Source organism: Hemitrygon akajei, chromosome 11, assembly GCF_048418815.1.
Source record: "Hemitrygon akajei chromosome 11, sHemAka1.3, whole genome shotgun sequence".
In the NCBI taxonomy this organism is placed as follows: domain Eukaryota; kingdom Metazoa; phylum Chordata; class Chondrichthyes; order Myliobatiformes; family Dasyatidae; genus Hemitrygon; species Hemitrygon akajei.
This window is the reverse complement of record NC_133134.1, coordinates 148,939,850-148,963,586: the sequence shown is the minus strand read 5'-3', so window position 1 is coordinate 148,963,586 and position 23,737 is coordinate 148,939,850. Positions and strand designations below refer to the sequence as shown.

General features: G+C 40.3%; 1 protein-coding gene across 6 annotated transcripts in view; it reads right to left on the bottom strand.

The window, feature by feature from the left end:
- The window catches only part of LOC140736115 (disks large-associated protein 4-like), an 835,615-nt gene that overhangs the window by 344,140 nt on the left and 467,738 nt on the right, over nucleotides 1-23,737 (bottom strand). For 5 of the 6 annotated variants that reach the window (XM_073061900.1, XM_073061903.1, XM_073061899.1 and 2 more), the window contains one exon: nucleotides 15,319-15,472. The exons of the other annotated variant lie outside the window; for it this stretch is intronic. The gene's annotated coding sequence lies outside the window, so the exon portion shown is untranslated. The remainder of the gene's footprint in view (nucleotides 1-15,318; nucleotides 15,473-23,737) is intronic. 6 annotated transcript variants of the gene reach the window in all.

Below are 23,737 nucleotides of genomic sequence, written 5' to 3'. Positions count from 1 at the left end.
CAATTCCATAAGCGATTCAAAAAACCTTCTGTTAAGCTTCCTAATTACTTGCTGCTCCTGCAGATTTATCGTTTGAGGATTGTGCACTTGGACGGAATTAGAGCAAGCTAGGATAAATGAGATCAATAAACAAAATGAAAACAACAAGTAGAAGAAAAGGTCTTCTTGACAGCTAGTTTTCCAAAGAAGATTGTCCCAGATAAATTTAATCTACAAAAATGGGCAAATATAACTTTGACTTCTGCTGTCCAACCAATTGCTCCTACCTCAGCAGTGTGTGTTGGCGAAAGGGCCAGGATGCTCTGAGTCTGATGCAAGGATCTGCCTTGGACCCAAGCAAGGTTTCATGTAATTTCACAGAATTTCCCTTATGTGTACGGCTAAGTGGGTTTCTCTATTTTGCTTCAGTCACACTAATTGAAACAGAGAGGCTGCAAATATGTACATAAAGGAGCTGCAGTAAATTTCAAAGTTCAAAATTAGGTCAGATGAGATGGATCCAACACTGTCTCAACCTTTTACTCAACTGAGTTCAAAGTTCAAAGTAAATTGCTTATCAGTGCATGTGTATGTTATACATACTACCTTGAAATTTATTTTCTTGCAGGCATTTAAAGGGAAAAAAGAAATATGATACATTTTTACAAAAAACTACCATAAGCTAAGACTGATGATCTGACAATCAACTAATGTCCAAAAGGAGACAAACTGGGCATACGAGGAAATAATACTGAGAACATGAGTGGGAAATTGTCCCTGAAAGTGAGACTGTAGGTTGTAGAATTCAGAGTAGCGGTGATTGAAGTTATCCATGCTTTAGGTCACTAAAGTTCCACATGTCAAAAAAATATGAAGTAGATGTTCAAGCTCATACTAATGAGTTTCTGATTTTAAAAACATATCAGATTAGGAATTGAAATTTAAGCTATGGCAATAATTAACATAAATACTTCACTGTATTAGTTTGGTTCTTTGGTTCTGCACAGTTGCAGTGATACATTTAAAAGGATGCTTTATTAGCTAGTCCTCTTCATGTGAGTATGAAGCGAACTAATTAAGCTATAAATATGCAATATTCTCTTTCACATAATAAAGCAAAGATCAGAGATTGAAAATGGAGAGTGTTGAAACATATGACATTTACTCAAAAATATTTGAAACATATGCAATTTAGGAGGATTGGAACTAGATGCATATGAACCTTATAATTTCAGATTTATGTCAACACTAAGGCAATCATTATGTCTCCTTCTCCAAACGTACTGCTTCAGTAATGAAAGCCAAACCATTAAACACATAACATGGCTATAAATGTTCTTTTCCACTGAAAAAGCTCCTTTTGCTATTTATTATCATAAATAATCTTAAATATGTGTTCTCTGATGCAAAATGCACATTGACAAGCGAGTTTTAGTTGCCTGGGATTTTGACACAATTTGCTTCAGTGCAGTCACAAATGACTGCAGTAAAACCCTGGAAATGTCAGACCATTTAACAGCTTTATCAACTTGTCTGCGCCCAGAAAACCATTCCAACAGGTCTTTTCTATTCTGATTATTTGTTTATTTAGAGATACAGAGCGGAACGGAAGCTTTTCTTTGGATTACACTAATGAGGCCGAGAGGGGGGATCTCGACAACTGGGCATCTCAGGATCTCCATTCCTTCCACCCAGGCTTGTGATGATGATGATCATCACCCACTGTCCTTCAAGACGGATGGATGCCAACCACAGTGCGGAACAGGTCTTCTGGCCCATTGTGCCGCACCATCCAGCAAACCACTTACTTAATCCTAGCTTAATCACAATTCAATTTACAATGACCAGTTAGCCTACTAATTGCTGTATCATTGGACCAGGGGAGGAATCAGGAGCGACTGAAGAAACCCACATGCTCATGGGAAGAGCGTACAAACTCCTTACAGATGACGCTGGAAGTGAACTCCGAACTCCAGAATGCCTGAGCTGTAATAGTGTCCTGCTAACCGCAAAGTTACCATGGCACCCATTGTAAAAAGCTGCAGTGACACTCGCTGTAAACTTTTATTTTTACTCATTATGTTGCAACTCATAACAGTACCGTGCTTCAGGTTGCCTCATCGCTTAGTTTTTAAATAATGCAAGCAATATTTATGATTTATTTATAATGTTATGCCCTCGGCCCCCTCCTTTGTGAGAATCGCAAGAGCCTTAGTCGAGGGGGGGGGGGGGGGGTCAACTGACCCAAGAGAGAAAGAGACGTGCTGAATAGACACAGGAAAATGGGAGAGAGAGAGAGAGACGTGCGGAAGACCACGTTCTCCCAAGGAGCAGAATAAAGGCGACATTGACTATTGTCTCATGGAGACCACGTGAAAAGCCCTCGGGCAAAGTGGGCGGTTGAGAGAAAGATCGCATTACCTGCAACCTGATTGACACCTGCGATCCCGTGAAGAAGTATAAAGGAGGGTCTGAGGGGGGGACAACCCTCAGACGCACCAAGGAGACACCAAGGAAGCACGATACCGATTCCCATGGGAGCGGGAAGCCATTTTGAAGGAAGCCACGTGCGTTAGATTCCAAATGTTGAATCTGTGGCTAGCACCAACGAAAGACTGCTTTTAACTAACAACGGGGAAGCCTGCTCCCCTGATTCCAAGGATTTGCTCTGTAAAGACAACGGGCAAGTGTTTATCTTTAGGAGATCTAGGCCTCATATGGAGCCAGTGATCATTAATGGAGAATGTGTGGAGCAGGTTAAGACCTACAAGTATCTGGGAGTACAGTTAGACGAGAAGCTAGACTGGACTGCCAACACAGATGCCTTGTGCAGGAAGGCACAGAGTCGACTGTACTTCCTAAGAAGGTTGGCGTCATTCAATGTCTGTAGTGAGATGCTGAAGATGTTCTATAGGTCAGTTGTGGAGAGCGCCCTCTTCTTTGTGGTGGCGTGTTGGGGAGGAAGCATTAAGAAGAGGGACGCCTCACGTCTTAATAAGCTGGTAAGGAAGGCGGGCTCTGTCGTGGGCAAAGTACTGGAGAGTTTAACATTGGTAGCTGAGCGAAGGGCGCTGAGTAGGCTACGGTCAATTATGGATAACTCTGAACATCCTCTACATAGCACCATCCAGAGACAGAGAAGCAGTTTCAGCGACAGGTTACTATCGATACAATGCTCCTCAGACAGGATGAAGAGGTCAATACTCCCCAATGCCATTAGGCTTTACAATTCTACCGCCAGGACTTAAGAACTTTTTAAAAGCTATTATTAATGCTTTTTGAGATAGTGATTTAGATGCATATCATATTTTTTACTGAGTTAAGTATTGTATGTAATTAGTTTTGCTACAACAAGTGTATGGGACATTGGAAAAAAAGTTGAATTTCCCCATGGGGATGAATAAAGTATCTATCTATCTATCTATCTATCATCTTTTCTAAACCATCTCTCTCTCTCCAACGTGAAAACCCCAGCGGTTCCCAAAAGGGAAAAGCCTGCAAACTTCTGAGTGACTCTTTATATTTCAATTGGACTCAGTATTACCCCTAGACAACTATAGAGCTTATTTCTGATTGATTATTATTACACTGGTGTTTTGGATTGAGTTTTGACGATGTATATGATCTGAATGTTTTGTATTAACCATACGTTTGTGCCCTTTTTGAATAAAACGTTTGAAAATAGTAGCATCCGACTCAGCTGATCCCGCTATCTTTGCTGGTAAGTTACCTGGTTACAAGGTTACGTAACAATAATAAAAACAGAAAATCCCACAGATCCTCGGCAGTTTAGGCATCATCTGCTGAGAACGAGAGGTAATGTTGTGGAGTAATCCCAGCACTTTTTATTTTCATTTGCAAATGCAGTTTATTGATTTCCAATTCATAATTTTGCAGCTTTCTTCATTTAAAGTGCATTAACAATGTTCCCACCTCAATGTTCATGCAGATGTTTATCATGATACTGGTTTCAAGTTGGTCTGAGATAAGTACACTGAAATAAGAAAAACATTTGATTCAATTCTTCTGGTCTCCAGCCCTGCATTACTCATTTGTACCTTTGCCAAAGTATATTTTTAGATTGTTTTGCACTCTAAATTACATTGAGATAAGGTGCAGTCATTAAGATGGAACTGAATTCCAAAATGCACTGTCTGAGGCAAACCAAAACAATGCAGTATTCCAAACCATCTGCAAAGGGAGAAACTGCAATTTTAAGAGGTTGCTTACCTCTTTGAACCCTTGTCTCATGTTTTTGCAAAAGTAACGATTTCTATCTTCAACCTTTCTGAAGGATATCTGAAGGCATTATTTCAGGTTTGATATTCATACAGTTGCTATCTCATTTATACATCTTGCCCACTTCCCACTGTGTCTAATGGGAACTAAGCTGCCCTGAACTGTACTGAATCCTCAGAAGGTGGTTGAAATACATATCTCAAGAACATTTTATGCACATCAGAATTAGGTTTAATATCACCGGCATATGTTGTGAAACTTTGCAGCCGCAGTATAATGCAATACATAATAATAGAGAGAAATTGCAGTAAGTATTATACAGATCTAACATAATTAAACAAGTAGTGCAAAAACAGAAATAAAAACATAGTCAGGCAGTGTTCATAGTTTCAATGTCCATTCAGAAATTGGATGGCAGAGGGGAAGAAGCTGTTCCTGAATTGCTAAATGTATGCCTTCAGGCTTCTGTACCTCTTTCCTGATGGTAACAATGAGAAGAGGGCATATCCTGGGAAGTAGGGTTTCTTAATAATGAACACTGCCTTGTTGAGACACCACTCCTTGAAGATGCCTTGGATACTATGGAAGCTAGTGCCTATTAAAGTGACATTAGAAACTGGAACATCTCTTGGAATATATAGTACTGTGCAAATGTCTTAGGCATATTTCTAAGGTGGCTACGACTTTTGCACTGGATGCTGTAAAGTACAAGATCCTTCTTGCTTTTTTATAGCTCTTCCTCCTGGGTTAATTTTGAATTGATTTGAAGCACACAGTGGAAAGATATCCATCTCCTTCCTCTCTTTATTTGCCCTTGAAACAGCAATATTGAATGGAATTGACTTTATTACTTACATCCTTCAGATACACGAGGAGTAAAAATCTTTACGTTACTTCTGTCTAAATGTGCAATGCGCAATTATAGTAATTTATAATAAATATTATGTACAACAGGATAGTCAATGTAACATAGAAATACAGTTGTGTAGCATGAATTAAGCAGTCTGATGGCCTGGTGGAAGAAGCTGTCCCAGAGCCTGTTGGTCCTGGCTTTTATGCTGTGGTACCGTTTCCCAGATGGTAGCAGCTGGAATAGATTGTGGTTGGGGTGACTCGGGGCTCCAGTGATCCTTTGGGCCCTTTTTACACACCCGTCTTTGTAAATGTCCTGAATAGTGGAACATTCACATCTACAGATGCGCTGGGTTGTCTGCACAACTCTCTGCAGAGTCCTGCAACTGAGGGAAGTACCAGGCAGTGATGCAGTCAGTCAGAATGCTCTCAATTGTGCCCCTGTAGAAAGTTCTTAGAATTTGGGTGCACATACCAAACTTCTTCAACTGTCTGAGGTGAAAGAGGCACTGTTGTGCCTTTTTTACCCCACAGCCTGTATGTACAGACCACGTGAGATCCTCGGTGATGTTTATGCCAAGGAACTTAAAGCTGTTCACCCTCTCAACCCCAGATCCATTGATGTCAATAGGGGCGAGCCTGTCTCCATTCCTCCTGTAATCCACAACCAGTTCCTTTGTTTTTATCATGTGGATTGTCAGAGGCTTTTTCCCAGGGCTGAAATGGCTGCCACAAGAGGGCACAGGTTTAAGGTGCTTGGAAGTAGGTACAGAGGAGATGTCAGGGGTAATTTTTTTTACGCAGAGATTGGCGAGTGAGTGGAATGGGCTGCCGGCAACGGTGGTGGAGGTGCATATGATAGGGTCTTTTAAGAGACTTGTGGATAGGTACATGGAGCTTAGAAAAATAGAGGGCTATGGGTAACCCTAGCAATTTCTAAGGTAGGGACCTGTTCGGCAGAACTTTGCAGGCCGAAGGGCCTGTATTGTGCTGCAGGTTTTCTATGTTTCTATATCTGAGAACCTTAGGTTTTTGTTCATATTTGTAAACATTTAGTAGATATGGTACTGTGCAGAAGTCTAAGAAACCTTGACTATATATAAGTTTATATATGCCCAAGATTTTTGCACAGTACTGTATAAATTTGAATATGTTGGGGAATAGGCTCAATAGCCAAATACCCTGTTTCTGTGTTATCAGTGTAAGAACCAGGTGCTAACCATTTCTCAAACAAAATATGATGTTTGCCTATCAAGAGATGTCAAATGTTTATCTAGACATGTATATATTGGACAGATTCCCTTTATTTTATAACACCTCTGTGCACCTTCCTTACTTGTGTATCTGGTTGGTACCTGGTTGTGTTTTATGCATTCAGTAATGTTTTAAAAATACATGTGCTTTGGGGAATTACTCAACAATCATACCATGCTAATTAAAAACTGGGTAAACATCAAGGTGTAATCCAAATGTTGTGTTTAATTTTCATATCCAACTACTCTCCTCTGGTGGAAAAATGTAATGAAAACATGTTGGAATGCAACAATTATTATAAAGAACAGGAAATGTACTGTTTTTGCAGGTTTCTGGGTAAAGATTGCCAGTAGACATGTTAATTACAAAATAAATATAATTGTAATAATTTTACTTCTTATTTCCATGGCAGTAAACCAGAATATAAGATTATGGGACCCAATAGGAAATGGAAATGTAGTTACATTTAATATTTCCTGAGGTGTAGGTGCAGGGTTCACACATTATCACAAAAACCTTAATATAGCACTGCATCATTTAGTGGTGAAATTGCATTCCCATACCCCATCAGCAAGGACTTTTTTCTTGATTATGGACCTAACTGGTTCCCCTCTACTATAACCCTCCTCAGTGTGGTGGAACTAGTCCTTACCCTCAACAATTTCTCTTTTGGCTCTTCCCACTTTCTCTGAAAAGGTGTAGACATGGGCACAACCTTGTGCCTTAACTATGCCAGCCTTTTTGTCAGCTATGTGCATCAGTCCATGTTCCAAACCTATCCAGGTAACACTCCCCGACTTTTCCTCTGCTACACTGGTGACTGCATTGTTGCCATTTCCTGCACAAGTGCTGAGCTCATCAATTTCATTAACTCTGCCTCCAACTTCACTTGCCCCATCACAGAAATGTTCCCACACCCTAGCACCCAGGGCATGCTCTCCTCTCACTGCTACCATCAGGAGGAAGATGCAGGAGCCTCAGGACTCACACCACCAGGTTCAGGAACAAATATTAGCCCTCAACCATCAATAGGGATCTTTGATGGCTAAAAAGTAATAACTGTTCCTGAACCAAAGAGAATAACTTCACTTGCCCCATCGTTGAAATGTCCCCACAAATAATGGACTTACTTTCAAGGACTCTTCATTCATGTTCTCAATATTTATTGCTTATTTATTTATTATTGTTATTTCTTGTTTTTTTATTTGCACAGTTTGTTGTCTTCTGCACTCTGGTAGAATGATGCCCTGGCTGTGCAGCCTTGCATTAAATCTGTTATGGTTATTATGTAGATTTGTTAAGTATGCCTGCGAGAAAATGTATCTCAGGGACTCACTTTCAAGAACTCTTCATCTAATGTTCTTGATATTTATTGCTTATTTATTATTATGTGGAGAATGGTACTCTAGAGGGAGCTCAGGATTTTCAACCAGCCATGATGGAATCTCAGAAGAATGCAGAAAAGATTTATGAAGATTTTGCCAGGACTTGAGGGACTGAGTTATAGGGAAAGACTGGACAGGCTAGGATTTTATTCCTTGGAGTGCAAAAGACTGCCAGGTGATCTTACAGAGGTGTGTAAAATCATGTGGGTCCCAGACAAGCTGAATGCATAGGTTTCAGGTGAGAGGGGAAGATAGAATGGGAACTTGAGGGACAACTTTATTTACACAAAGGGTGGTATCTGTGCAGAACAAGCTGCTAGAGGAAGTGGTTACAGCAGGTACAATAACTTCCTCTATTTTTATAGATGCTGCCTAATCTGCTGTGTATTTCCAGCATTTTGAGTTTTTATTTAAAATTTCCAATATTTGTTTTAAAAAAATTTTGAACCACATTTCCAAGCCATTGTGTTATTGTTTCACAATTGCAGCTATTTCCCACAGAACTAAAATAACTTTTGCATATAATCTGTGGATATACTTTTATATTTGAATAAGGCAAAACTATGGTGGGAAGATCAGTTAACCATTCCTTAATTCATTCTCATCCAGCTCAATGGGCCTATGGCTGATACTGGTCTTAGGCCATAAGACAGGAGCAGAATTAGGCCATTCAGCCCATCGAGTCTGCTCTGCCATTCCATCATAGCAGATCCCTGATCCACGGATTCACCATTCTTTGGTTAAAAAAATTCCTTCTTACCTCTGTTCTAAAAGGACACTGCTCAGTTTTGAGGCTGTGCCCTCTAGTTCTGGATACCCCCACCAGAGGAAACATCCTCTCCACGTCCACCCTATCTAGTCCTTTCAACATTCCGTAGGTTTTAATGAGGTGCCCACAAATTCTTCTGAATTCCAGTGATACAGCACCATAGCTACCAAACACTCCTCATGTGTTAACCCCTTCATTCCTGGAATCACCCTCGTGAACCTCTTCCTAGAATACTTCCAGAAGTCTTTTTAAAATGCTTCACTTAGTCTGAGGTTGACCTAAAAACCTTAATAAATTATGATGTTCAGCAGGGATGCTACCAAATTAGGTTCAGAAGCATTAAAGGTGACAGTGACTATTGGCAATGGTACATATGCACAACAATTCTTGCTACATATCAGATTGACACAATGAATGTATCAATATGAGTTCACATACAATTCTATCTTGATACATTCATTGTGTCAATCTGATATGTAACTGTCTGACATGCAGCAACCTAAAACTGTAAAATCCCATCAGTGGCTCCAGATTCATTGTCCTCAAACCTTAAAGAAAGTTGATCACCATTTTGCTTCATTACCCCAGTTTAGTCTTAGAGGCTTCCCTCTTAAAATTTAACTTTTCTGGATAGGAAATGATTTACCTGAATAAACAAAAAGCTGCAGATGATGGAAATCTGAAATGTGAACAGAAAATACTAGACACTCAGCAGGTTTGGCAGCATCTACGGAAAACAGGGACCGTAACTACTTCAGGGTCAAAGTTCCTTTGTCAGAGCTGGACAAGGGAGCAAACACATTCGGTTTCATTTTCAGAGAGGACGAGGAAGTGACGGCGAGGACAAAGGAAATATCTGTTAGGCTGAGCCAGAGATGTGATGAAATGCTGTTGACACAACTATCTGCTTGATAATTAATGAGGGTGTGCAATGCAGCTCAGGCGTGGTAAGGAACAACAACTGCAAGCCTTCGAAAGGACAACACTTGGCAAGTAGTTGCTGCCTAGTGCATTTAATGCGTAAAACAACAATAATTTTTAAATTCAATCTTTTCTACATATTTACTGTCAACTAAGTAGATAAATGATATGCAAAAAATGTACCCTGTTGTTCAACCTGACCTCTTGGCTTACTTTCATATTATTGCAGTACTGACATTCAGGAATTGCAGGATATATTCAATTCAATTTAGGAATTGAAGGCTATCTGGATAGCGGTGGCTTGGTTCCATGAGAGGAATTAATGTAATACACTCAGAGTGGATGAAACTCTAGAGTGTGTTGGAAAGAAGGCTTATGTAATGTAAAAGCTGATATAAATTATCTGCAGGGGTTGACACGACAAGAAGACCAGCTGGCAGGTAAAAAGAGATAAAAAATTATAATTCCAGTAAAATCTGCAGCTTTCAGCAGGAGGTTTAATTAATGGATGATCCACGCAGCTGACAAAGTGATCTAATTGCCTGAGCGCTCACATTTATTGCGCCGATTTTCCTGTACATATGCATCAGATGCATGTCGACATGAAAGGAACAATGTAACATCACAGGCACAGCTTCTGAAAGCAGTCAAGCTGCATGGTATGGGACTTTCTGCAGGACGCCATCTCATGCTAGCTCTCCCGGCAATCGTGTGAAATAAAACCAAGTCTAAAGGATCTCCAACATCATTTCGATTTCCGAGGTTAATTTCTAAAGTTTGCACTGAATTCCTTCTGTGTTGTGTAAAAGCAAGTTATAAAAACAGAAAATGCTGGAAACACTCAGTCAGTTAACCTGTTTAAAAACGGACAAAGGTTTTTCAACCTGAAACATTAACTCCGTTTATCTTTTCTCCAAAGCTGCCTGACCTGCTAAGCATTTCTAGTATTCCCCGTTGTTATTTCAGCCAGGGGCATTATGGTAGCGTAATGGTTTACAGCGCCAGTCATCACCGAGCATGGTTCAACTCCCGCCGCTGCCTGTAAGGAGTTTGTACATTCCCCTCGTGATTGCATGAGTGTCCTCTGGGTGTTCCGGTTTACTCCTACATTACAAAGATGTAAGGTTAGTGAGCTGTGCGCATGCTACGTCGGTGCTGGAGGCATGGTGCCACTTGTGCGCTGCTCAGCACAAAAAACCTTTACTGATTTAATTGGATGGAAACAACATATTTCACTGTTATGTTTTGTTACATCGAGAATATTTCTGAAATGGCAGCAAGACTGTTCCAACCACATGGAGTGATGGTACACACAAACCCAGACAACCATCAGAACGCTCGTCTCGAGACACAAAAACCCAACAGCCCACATGGAGAGAACAAATGTAACATATCAAATCCAATGTGGAGACTGCCCGAAACATTATGCAGGACAGACAAGGAGAAAACTATCCCCTAGTTTACATGAGCATCAGCTCGCCATCCTTTGTCACTCAACTCAACACACGAAGACCAAGAAGGTCACAAGTTTGTCTGGGAAACTACTAAAGTCCTGGTAGAGGCACAAAACAAGAAATCAAGAGAATTCTGAGACGCATGGTTCTCAATGAAAGACTATTAACAAGCACGTTGAACTGGACACAATTTATGAACCTATGCGTCTTAGGGATTGGGGCCAAGGGGTGAGCCATGGACATCAGAAGAACCAATGCTCACAACAACCAATAACCAGGGATACAGGCCAGTGGAGATCACTCAGTGATCCAGTTGGCCGGGATCCTGCAGAGACTAATAGCCAGCGCAATAGGCAATCAATCAGAACAACAAGTCGGACCAATATTAACGCAAGCACTCGGCAGAAACAACACTCAGTTGTGCACTCATGATGTCCCCTCAACTGGTGATGAAACGTTTGTGACCTAACCTCCTGGCTTGGTGAACAACCCTACAAACAATAAGATTTCCTATTGGCAAAAAATCTGATGACCAAGCAACAAACCTCACTATCATGCACTATTGTTCATACGGAACTATTTTCTGGTGACAAATCGTTGTAACACCCGATTTTTACTGCTATGCTGTAGGCATTCCATTTTAGCAGTTCTGTAAGATCAGTCTTTCTGCTTTCAGCCCGTTCGGGTTTCAGCCAAGATAAGGGGCTTTGTTGGTCAACTTAGGAATGTTGTGTCAGCCAATCAGCATGGTGGAATTGGGAGAAGGTTCTAGAGAATGCTGGGTAGAGTGGTTTATTGTGAGGGACATTGGTGTGAGACAAGGTCTTTTTGGTGGGAGCTGGGAGAAGACAGGAGGGAAGATAGCTGAGGGTGTCATCCCTGTTGCACAAGCTGCTTTGTGCAGATGAATGACTTCAAGGAGGAAGGACCAGTACTCACATGGGAGAGAGTATTCATTTGAGCTGGATTTTGAGCGATATTCAGAAGGTGGTGTGTGCTCACATTTAGACCAAGGTTCCAGCGCATGAGTTAAAGACAACCTCAAGATGAGCTCCAGCTTGAGTGCTCATTTGGCTGTTTAATTAGGATGGGCCCTTTTATTCATTCCTTTCCTTTAGTAAATGTTTGGTTAAGTTAACATTCATAAATATATTTTCTTTATAACTGTATGCAGTCTACGGTCTGCTATTTCTTGCCAACAGACGATCGCATGGTGGCTGTAATTACACAGGATTCACACAGACCGGGGTTCAGGCGGGCAAGACACTCCAACCTCAGGGGTTTGGCCGGACCCAAGTCATGCTGACCCTAGACGTACAGAATCTAGTGTGGGAATAAAGGGGGCCTTTTCTGAGTCACCACTAGTGTCTAGTTGTGTTCCACAGAGGTCAGTGTTGGGACGGTTTCTTTACATGTTATATGTCAATTATCTGGATGATGGAATTGATAGCTTTAGGGCCAAGTTTACAGATGATACAAAGATGCAAAAAGGGGCAGAAGGACTTAGGCAGATTAGGAGGATGTGCAAAGAAATGGCAGATACAATATAATGTGAGGAAGCACTGTATATGGTCATGCACTTTGGTAGAAGGGATAAAGCTGTAGACTAGTTTCAAAATAAGGTTAACTTGCAGGTTGACTTAGAGGTAAGGAAAGCAAATTTTGAGAGGACTAGAATAACAAAACAAGGATGCAATGCTGAGGCTTAATAAGGCATAGGTCAGACCACACTTAGACCCCATATCTAAGAAAAGATGCTTGGGAATTGGAGAGTGCAGAGGAGTTCTATGCAAATAATCCTGGGAATGAAAGGGTTAAGAAATAAAGTGTGTTTAATGGCTCTGGGGTTGTACTCACTGGAGTTTAGAAGACTAAAGTCTCTCATTGAAACTTACTAAATGTTAAAAGGCCTATATAGAGTGGACGTGGAGAGGATGTTTCCATTAGTGGTAAGAGACCAGGACCAGAGGATATAGCCTTAGAATAGAAGGATGTCCTTTTAGAACAGAGATTGGGAGGAATTTCTTTAGCCAGAGGGTAGTGAATCTGTTGAATTCGTTGCCACATATGGCTGTGGAGGCTAAGTCATTAGCTACATTTAAGGTGGAGGTTGATATATTCTTGATTACTAAGGGTGTTAAAGGTTAGTGGGAGAAGGCAGAAGAATGGGGTTGAGAGCAAAAATAAATTAGCCATGATTGAATGGCGGAGCAGACTCGATGGGTCGAATGGCCTAATTATGTTTTATATCCTAAGGTCTTATGGAATGAATCTGGAATCAGGATCTGACCCTGGAGAAATATGCCTCATTCTGTTTCAAAATCAGCTTGGGTTTTCATACATGATCTTCATGGTGATTGAATCTTTAGTCTTACGGTGATACTAATCATATGGACTGTGAACACATAGCATCAGCCTACTTGTTTGTTTCCAGCTCCTGGGCTGCTATTTAATCAGAATTGATCAGCTGAAATCTATGCTCATTGCCAATCTGGTCCTTTTCATTACTCCCCAGGAAAACTCCTCCAGCCTTTAGGCACTGTGCTTTCATTCCTCCTTCTGTCCCATTACCAGACCTGGTGTCGTCTGCTCAACACTCACACACCTATCCTCCTGTGTTTCTTTTCCCTTGCTCCCCTTTTCCTTACTGCTCCCTGACCAGCCTCTGTCCGTCCATCATCATCATTATCACCTTCCAGTCACCGTTTCTACCTTTCCCTTCCCCTGCCCAATTCCTGTTCCCATCTGCTTCAAACGATTCAAAGATTCAAAGTATATTTATTAAAAGTATGTATGCAATGTACAGCCCTGAAATAAAGAAACACTACGGAGCCCATTCATAGAAACCATCAAACACCGAAAACGTAAAAAAAAAGAACAAATCACGCAAACGACGTAACAGAAGCAAGTAACACTCAGAATATTAAACACCGAACCGCAGAAGCCTTGAAACAATTTAGGGTCCCTTCAACCTATTACCTACCAGTCTCTGCTTCAAAACTCACCCTTCCCCATTTGGCTCCATCTGCCCAACACCCCCACTTCACCAGGTTTCAGCTATCATCTACCAACCTGTTGCACCCCTACCCACTCATTTCTTTATACTGGCCATCTTCCCTCTACACTCTTTGTCCAAATGACCTTAGCTTTGCCTCCACAGATACCGCTTGACCACTGAGTTCCTTCAGCAGGTTGTTTTATGCTGCAGATTCCAACATCCTGTGTCTTCATACTACCTACTGCCTTATGCTACTCACTAAAAGCGCGTTTACTGAAATCAAAACTAGCCAGAATGAGATATTTCCCCGAATATATCCAATATTTAGAAACAGGCACTTAAATACTTAACAATTAAACTATTTCCACCAATTCCAGCAACTGCTGATCAACAAAACCTATTTGCTTAAATGTTTTCCATTGGAAGATTTAATTTCACAAAGAAAGGCTTCTCATGTTTTGATTTTCCATGAACAAGTTCAGAAGTTTGTTGAAGTGATATTCTGATCAGAGTCATAAACAAAACACGTTCACATATTTGTCCAGTGCCCACCATTGATAGATCACATTAATAACCAACTCACAAGCTAACTTCTACAGGCTAATTTCTAACCGGTTGCATCACCGTCTGGTTTAGAGGGGCCACTGCACAGGATCGGGAAAAGCTGCAGAGAGCTGTATACTCAGCCAGCTCCGTTACGGATACTAGCCTCTCCAAGGATCTAGGACACACTCAAAAGGTGATGCCTCAAAAAGGCGGCATCATTATTAAGGACCCCATCACCCAGGACATGCCCTCTTCTCACTGCTACCAATAAAAAAGTAAAGGAGCCTGAAGGCACACACTCAGAATTTCAGAAAGTTTCTTCCCTCTGCCATCAGATTTCTGAATGGACAATGAACCCGTGAACATTGCCTTAGTATTTTTTCCTCTCTTTTTGCACTACTCATTTAATTTAATTTTCTGTTTTTATATATACTTCTTATTGTTATTTATAGTGTTTATTATTATGTATTGTACTGTAGTGCTGCCATAAAACAACAATCTCACAACCTGTGCCAGTGATATTAAACCAGATTCTGATTCTGATTCTGAAAGCAGACTGCTTAATGAGAGCACCGGGAGATATTATACTCATTTCTACTTTGGACTGGTTACTAAAATAGGCTTTATTTAAAATTCTCACAGACAGCATTACAGACTCAAAATACATCATTTTCTGTGGCTCTGTAAAGGTTTTATATGCAAGAGTACCAAGAGCTTTAAAAGGCACTTTCATTCTTGTCACATCTCATTACATATATATCATTGCTCAAGTCAGAAGCATTTCCAGCTCACTGGACCAATACTAAACTACATGGTTCACTTTGCTGATCATCACCTGTTCCCAGCTGTGTGTTGCTGCAGACAATTTCCTATCTGGGGCGAAGAAGAGGTTTTCGTGGCTGACCGCACATTCGCACTTACCTGGCTAGATACAATGCTGGCAGCAAGTCCTTCTGACCTTCTGACCTTGTGTAACGCTGTCAGACGTCTTCAATGCAGAATTGTGGTACTCCCAGCAGCACCTCGATGAGAGCAAGTTGAAAAGAGGCACTTGATGCCAAATGAGGCCAAAGCACTGCAAAATAAATGAAGAGACAAAAACAAACTTGATCTCATGGTGACACCATTGGCAGTGAAGTATTTAAAGATACTTTCTTAATTCTTAACCCATCTCAATTTCAAGGACCAGGAACAGATATAAATTAAAAAGGGAGAAGCTGCAGAAACCTGCACTGTTGTTCCTTTTCGCACCCTGTGCTGCACCGGGTAGCATTTTTGCTGTTTCTGTAGCATTTGACTGTTTTTTACAATGCCGAGTTGCTAGCCTGACACTCAACCCAGCACAGAAAGCATGCAAGGAGCTGGCCAGATTTGAACTCAGGACCACTTGCCTCGAGGTCCAGAGCTGATGCCACTACACCACTGGCTAGCTAAGCAATCTGCATTAGCAACCAAAAAAAAAATCCTGTATCTGAGGAGAAGGAAGTGGAGTCTATGTTTCAGTCAATGACCTTTCATTCATTGACCTAGAACATTAATCTTGCTTCTCTCTTCACAGAGGGTTTTGTGATCTGTGATCTGCTGAACATTTCCAGCCTTTTCTGCTTTTAAGTCTGATTTTAAATATTTTTAAGAACATAGAACATCGAACAGCACAGACTCTTCAGCCCACAATGTTGTGACGACATTTTAACCAACTCTATGACCAAATCAGCCCTTCACTCCCACATAGCTCTCCATTTGTCTTTAATCCATATGCCCATATATATATATATATATATATATATATATATATATATATATATCGCATATTCCTTCCTGCCTGACCAATCAAGACTCTACCAACTTCTGCCTTAAATATACAGACAGACTTGGCCTCCACAGCTGCCTGTGGCAATGATTTCCCCAAATTCACCACTCTAGTTGAGAGAAATTCATCCCCATCTCCATTCTAAGAAGACACTCCTCTATTCTGAAGCTGTGTCCTCTTGTCTTAGATTCTCCTACCAAGGCCTTTCACCATTTGATAGGTTTCATGGGGGTCACCCCTCATTCTTTTGAATTCTAGTGAATACAGGCCCAGAGCCATCAAACGCTCTTCATATAACAAGCCATTCAATCCTGGAATCATTTCTGTGAACCTTCTATGAACCCTCTCTAGTTTCAGCACATCCTTAACAAGAGGCCGAAAACCATTCACAATGCTCCAAGTGAGACTTCACCAGTGCCTTATAAAGTCTCAACATCACCTCTTTGCACATTCTTTTCCTCTTGAAACAAATGCTAACATTGCATTTGCCTTCCTCACCGCAGACTCAACCTGCAAATTGACCTTTAGGGAATCCTGCACAAGAACACCTTACTCCCTTTGTACCTCAGCTTTTAGAAAATAGACATCCCCTTCATTTCTTCTACCAAAGTGCATAACCATACATTTCCTGTCACTCTATTCCATCTACCATTTCTTTGCCCATTCTCCGAATCTGTCTAAATCCTTCTGTAGCCTCTCTACTTCCTCAAAACTACCTGCCCCTCCACCTATATTTCACTGTCTTTTGCACATTGGTTAGTTGTCCATCATGTTATGTGTGGTCTTTCATTAATTCTATTATGTTGCTTGGATTTTCTGAGTCTTCCTACAAAAAAATCTCAGGGTTGTATAAAGTGTCATATAAATGAACTTTGAACTATACTTCCCCCAAATCACCTTAAAATTATGCCCCCTTGTATTAGCTGTTTCTACCCTGGTAAAAATTCTCTGGCTGTCCATTCAATCTATGCCTCTTATCACTGTCTACATCCCTATCAAGTCACCTTTTGTCCTTCTTCACTTCAAAGAGAAAAGCCCTAGGTTGCTCAACCTTTCCTCATAAGACGGGCTCTCTATTCTAGGCAGTTTTCTGGTAAAACTCCTCTGCATCCTCTCTAAAGCTTCCACCTTCTTCTCATAATGAGGTGAAAAGAAATAAACACAATATTCCAAGTGCAGTCTGACCAGACTTTTATTGAGCTGCAGCATTAACTCACAGCTGTTGAACTCAATCACCTGACTAACAAAGACCAACACACCACACGCCTTCCTGACAACCCTATCAACTTGAGCAAAAACTTTGAAGGGCCTATGGACGTGGATCCCAACTCCCCTCTGTTCCTCAACACTGCTAAGAACCCTGAATTAACCCTTTGACTGCCTTCAAGTTTGACCTTCCAAAGTGCATCACTTCACACTTTTCCAGAGTGAACTCCATCTGCTACTGCTCAGCCCGGCTCTGCATCCTATCAATGTGCTGTTAATGTTGAAATTACACTAAGAATAGATTTTCCAGCTGATTCAAAAATGAGGCCTTGAATTAATATTTTGCAGCTTTATGGTGTTAAGTATTTCAAAATATAATTACTGTAATTTGAAATTACAATCTGGCACAATCGTTTCAGCACAGATCTGAAATATTTTACAATGTAGAATAGTACTGCACAGTACAGACACTTCAGTCTACAATGTTGATCCAATACTTTAACCTACTCTAAGATGAATCTAACCCTCCCCTTCTACATAGCTCTGCATTTTCACCATCCATATGCCTATCCAAGAGTTTCTTAAATGCCCCTAAAGTATCTGCCTCTAACACCAGCCTGGCAGGTCATCCCATGCACTCACCACTCTTTGAGTAAAGAACCTGTCTCTGACATCCCCTTACACCTCCAATCATCTTAAAATTATCACGTTTGGTATTTGCCATTTCCACTCAAAGAAAAAATCTCTGATTACCCACTCGATCTGTGTCTCTTATGATTTTGTATACCTTTCATCCCCTGCTGCAAAGCATAAAACCCCAGCTCACTCAACCTTTCCTCATAAGACACAAACATTTTACTTTGCTGTTGTCTCAAACTGGTTAATATCTCAGAGATAAAAGCCTGCGGCATTGGTTAATGACCCGAGAGAGGCAATTTTAGGAGCCTCTCTCCTAAACAAATGAAACAGGACGTGATCATTTAGAACAAGAAGACTACTTTGTCATTTCTGCAGCCTCCTTTTAAATTTTAACCCTACACTTTTTTGCCTAATAAACTTTCCTGTTCAAAGTCTGCTGGCCCAATACCTGGCATTGGGTGAGTATTCCCAATGTGGCATCCCATTCAAGCCCATCTACTGGCTCAAATGACTTTTTACTCATATCTTTCTTTTGATCAGATTTCATTCTCTTTTTGATATCAACTTCAATGCTTTAAAAGTGAGACACACAGTAAGTTATTCAAAAATAAAAACAGAAGATACTATAAATACTCAAGAGGTCAGACATCACCGGTGGGAAGAGAAACAGAGTTAACATTAACATGCATTATGGGAGAAGGCAGGAACTTGGGGCTGAGAGGGAAATGGATCAGCAATAATGAAATGGCGGAGCAGATTTGATGGACCAAATGGCCTAACTCTGCTCCCATATCTAATGGTCTTATTTCAGCTTCTTCAGAACTGATTAAGATATAGAGAAGGCTTGTTTAGCTGATTTCCAAAATTATTCTGATTGCATAAGTACTTTGAATCATAGAATGCTCCAAGGAAAATACCCATTAATGCAGCCGTTTTGGAAGCAATGGCTCATGCTGAAGACTTAAAGAGAGCAAAAGCCTTGTATCACTTGCCTGTATTACTCCCTGTGGAATTTGCAACTGTGGAAAGCAGAACTAGACACGCAGTCAGGAGAAATCAGTCAACAATTAAGTTTCAAAATAGTTACATTTAAGAATAAAATTGCATACTGTGGTAAGGTTCTAAATTGGAGGAAAGCTGAGGCAGGAGCAAAGGGGCACTGATAGGGACCAGCCGCTGCCAGACAAGTCCACACCATATATAGAGCTGGTGTTTGGAGTTCAGGATTGGCATAATTTGGTAAGAAGGACAAGGTTGGTAAGGTAAAGGAACCTTGGATGACCTGAGAGGTCCTAATTTTAGTCAGGAAGAAAAAGGAGACATTCATAAGGTTTAGAAAGCTAAAATCAGCTTAGGTCCCTGTGGAATATAAATATAGTAGGAAAGTGCTCACACAGGCAATTAGGAAGGCCAAAATGGCCATGAAATGTCCTTGGTGAGGAGGATTAAGGTAAATCCCAAGGAATTTTTATACTTTTATTAACAAAAATGAGATTAACTAAGAACCAGTGGTGTTCTGAAAGGATTGGTGCCAGGACCAATGTTATTAGATAATATCAGTGATTTGAATGAAAATGTAAAATAGTGCATTAGCAAGTCTGAGAGTGACACCAGACAGAGTAAATGACTATAAAAGAAAATAGTAGGATATAGATCAGTTACAGACAAGGGCAGAGAAGGGGCAGATGGAGTTTAATCCAGGTAAGCTTAAGGTCACATGAAAGGAGAAAGTATACATTTAATGGCAGACCCCCTTAATAACTTTGAGGCACAGAGGGATATTGGAAGCCAGGTCTACAGTTCACTGGAAGAAGCTACTTAAGTGGATAAAGCGGTCAAGAAGATGTATGGTCGCCTTCATGCTGAGTATACGAGTAAGGAATTCATACTGCAGCTATATAAAACCGCAGTCAGGACACACTTGGTGTATCATGTGCGGTTCTACTCACCCTATTTGGGATGTGGAGACTGCGGAGAGGGCTGCAAAAGAGGTTTACCAGGATGCTGCCTGGATTAGAGGGCAAGAGATATAAGACAAGTTTAGGCAAGCTGGGGTTGTTCTCCCTTGAATGGCAAAGGCTAAGGGCAGACCCAAAAAAGGTTTTGAAAATTAGGAGAGGCATTCACATGGTAGACAGTCAGAATCTTTTCTCCAGGATAGAAATGTCAAACACCAGAAGATATACATTTGCAGATAGAGGGGGAAGTTTAAAGGCAACCTTAGGGCACATTTTTTTATTACGCAGAGTTTTAGATGCCTGGAATAAGTCACTAGGGGTAGTAGTAGAGTCAGTCAGTTCTGTGGAGTTTAAGAGCCTCTTAGATTGATGAATATGAAGGGATTGGAGGGATATGGATGAAACACAGGAGGAGACATTTGGTATAAACTGGCACAATGGGTCAAATAGCCTATTCAGAGCTGTCATGTCCTATATTAATTAATCTGTTTATGATTAATACTTTAAGTTGATTATTGGTGGAGGTGAGAAGGGATATGCAATTATTTTGGGGTGGCAGGGTTCAAGTTCCATGCCTCCAGCAATTTTTGTTTGGCCTACAAAGGTTAAATGAGAGTGCGTTGCGGTGGCTTCAGTCATCATGGTCCACAGATACTAATGCTATCAACAGCACTGTATTCCAGCTACAAGTCAACACATATTAACTAATTTTAAAAGGTACTTAGACAGGTACAGGGATAGGAAAGGTTTAGAGCAGAGGTTCCCAACTTTTTTATGCCATGGATCAAGCAGATTGGGAACCCTTGCTTTAAAGGGATTTGGGTGAAATGAGGAAAAATGGGGATCTGGGCCAGCATGGACCAGTTGAGCTGATGGGTCTGTTTCAATGCAGAATGGCTCCATGACATGTTGTTGATATCAGTGGAGCTTTAACAACATCACAGCAGCCAAAAAAAGCACATCCAATGATTTGGACAAGTCCAAGTGAATATTATAGCTGCACATTTTAATGCCAACACAAGAGGGAGCCCTAATGAGAGTGAGCAAATTGCTTTAGCTTTGACTCCCCTCCAATGGAAAGCTACGGACAGAATGTTCCAGAGACTTTTAAATAAAAACAGCAATTATGTTGCCAGGCAGACCAAATGCTTATTGGATGAGAGAAACTTTAAGTTGTGCATTTTGGCATAAAACCTTCTGAATGAAAATCTTTGATACTCTGTTAAATAGCAAAATCTCAATTCATTATATGCTAATATCCAGGTCCCAATAAAATGAGTGTAAATTATAAATTACATTTTGCAAGGGCCTTTCATTTGAGAAATCTCTGTTATCATTTTTACTGTTTGCATTATTAATGCTCAGAAAACCTAATTTTTGTGATTATTAAAATTGAAACGTCAAAAATCTGTAGAAATTCTACTTTGCAGATGCTTTTCATTAAGGAGGAAACCAACTTAATGAAGTTTAACATAATTAATATACCATTGAAAAGACTGCAGAAATCCAATTGCACCTGTGTTAAATTCTATGAATTTTATGTTGTGTGTGTCTTGTACTGTTAATGCTAAGCACTCCACACAGGTCTACCTGACCCAGAATTTCTTATGCTAAGGTACCTTCCTGGTATATTTCTAATTGCACAGGGTAGTACATTCCTTTATAACTAGTGAAAATATAGGCTTGTGCAAATGCATGAGCAGGGCATCAAGATTACGTGATAGCAGACTTCATTATTTGCTAATTTTGCTTCTCTTTGTTTCACTCCCTCTCAAATGATCTACTTGAAATTAGCAAGACAGACACACACACACAACTTTTGTTTGTTCTGTACTATTAAAGTTATAGATCAAATTTTTGTTTAAGCAAGCCATTTCACCCATCTCAAAGTTCCTACAAGTGCTGTCAAACAAATGACGTATGTTTAAAATGGTCTCTGTTCAAATGCTAAAAATACAGCAGCCAGTTTATGAATAAGTTTCCCACGAACAGAGGTGTGATATTGAGCAATCTGCTGTTAGATCTTGTTGATTGCCCGCTGCCTGTTATCCCGTGGCTGCGTGGGTCTCCTCCAGGTGCTATGGTTTCCTCCCACAGTCCAAAGACATACTGTACTAGTTGGTAGGTTAATTGGCCATTGTAAATTGTACTGTGATTAGGCAAGCATTAGATCAGGGGTTGCTGGGCAACCAGCTCGAAGGGCCTATTCAATACTGCATCTCAATAAACATTAAAAAAACGGTAGAACCCCCTCCTGTTCTTACAGAGCGAGTAAAGATCCATTCTTTTTCATCATGACACTTCAAAACTGATTTGCTGAAATAGCCCAAGTTATTAAATAAAGCAGGATTCTATTCATTTGACAAATAATTTCAATTATATTCCACTACAGTCGAATAGAAATGTTAATCTTGAGGGAGCATTGGGAGAAAAGAGTAATACAGAAGTGTGACTAATGCAAGCCAGAACCACACAGCAATATGATTAAGGCTGCCAGCTCTGGACAGGTTGTATTATGTGCTACTCATTGCTGTTGTCCCAGCTGCTGTCCAATTATAACACACGATCTGTACTGGGTCAGCACCCAATCAGTGAGGTGCTGCGTAGCTGAAAAATCTTCAGTGTTGTGCATTGCGGTAGATGGATTAATTTTTAAAAAAGACTTTGAATCGCAGGAGAACAGCTTTGAGATAAAAGAGGGTCAGGAAAACAAACTGAAATTAGGGCAACTATCTAATATAGGAGAGTAAAATTCCATCAATAAAATATAATTAATAGTGTATTCTTCAAATAAAGGGAGCAACAGAAACCACGAGAGCTGCAGAATAACAACTTCTGACTTAACCGTCATGAAAAGCTGCTTTCAATTATTTTATCCTAACTTTAAAGATGTTTAAACTTTAGATTTGTCATCAATAAGATGCTGGCGCAAATTTATATCCAGTGTAAGAGGAAAAATGTACTGGGAACGTGTCTTGTTTCAACAGTGTTCAAGGTGGTTTGCGAATTTAAACAAGGGATGGAAAATGCGAAGCACTTTGTAAATCAGATCTGCTTTGACAGATCACTTTGAGTCAAAAACCAAGAAAAGAAATGTAAAAACGTTTGAAATGGGAAGCTCAGCTCTTTTCAGGAAAGCCTTTTAACTGAATATTTGACCTTAATGATGGAATACAGCCAGAATATCAGTATTCTTCTTTTCAAACAGCTATAATGTTGATAAGCAGCTATCAGCCTACTTTAAAGATTTTAGTTAGACCCTGCCATGTGTGAAGTACTTTAACAATTAACTAAGAGGGCAATTAAAATCATATTCACAGAATTCCTTTCATCTAGTACTCTGAAAAAAATTTCCTTGTTAGAATTATAATTTGATATTAATATTTCGAGGTAAATACTCTATGCTTGCAAAGAGTAAAATAGTGGCAGGGGGAAGGGTTCTGTTATATCACTGTGAGCAAGGAGTGGGTCTCTCGTGATGGATATGACTTTTTCTGAAAGATTCCCCTGGGAAGACACTGGAAATGCAGATGATAAGAAACAGTCCTGATGATGGGACTCAGCCCGAAACGCTGACTGTTCATTCATTTCCATAGATACTGCTTGCCCTGCTGAGTTCTTCCAGCATATTATGTGTGTTGCTCTAGATTTCCAACATTTGCAGAATCTCGTGTTTAAGAAAAAACCCTATTGTGATGCGTTTTGACGCTTGATATTTCTGACAGGA